We start from the raw sequence: 681 nt of genomic DNA, 5'->3' as shown, positions 1-681 counted from the left end.
AAAAAATAAAATAAAAAATCTGCCTATGAAGGGAAGAGGCTTTTTTTTTTTTTTACCAATCAAGAATTATATTATGATCTATCATCATTAATATGTATCATAAAAACAACTAAAACGATTAGAATTTAATCTAAAGATAGAAAATAAATTGTGATCTCATTTTTTCTTTACCGTTTTCTAAGAAAGATTATTTTTTTTATATTTTAATAAAATCTAATATATATATTTATATATAATTGTCTATATTTCTGCATAAATATAACCCAAAAGATCATCAGATTTTCACACAAGTCCTGAAAGTTGACATCAAAGAGAATTATATTATATATATAAATATATACTTTGTCATTTATTTATTGAGAAAAATGATCTGGTGTTAAAATGTTCCAGTGTTACATATCTGTCAGTGGAAAAGTATGTGTTTCTTGTAACTGCTGATCAGTCCTGCACAACGGCTTGTATTAGTTTTAGCCCATTGCTCAGTACAGAACCGCTTCAGCTCTGTGATGTTGCTGGGTTTCCTCCTATGAACTGCTTGCTTCAGCTCCTTCCACAACATCTCAATTGAATTAAGGTCCAGACTTTGACTCAGTCATTCCAAAACATTAACTTTGTTCTTCTTTAGCCATTCTTTGGTAGAACGACTTGTGTGCTTGGGGTCGTTGTCTTGCTGCATGACCC

The sequence above is a fragment of the Sinocyclocheilus anshuiensis genome, unplaced genomic scaffold, assembly GCF_001515605.1.
Source record: "Sinocyclocheilus anshuiensis isolate Anshui unplaced genomic scaffold, SAMN03320099.WGS_v1.1 scaffold2020, whole genome shotgun sequence".
Lineage (NCBI taxonomy): Eukaryota > Metazoa > Chordata > Actinopteri > Cypriniformes > Cyprinidae > Sinocyclocheilus > Sinocyclocheilus anshuiensis.
Note: the sequence above shows the minus strand (reverse complement) of the source record.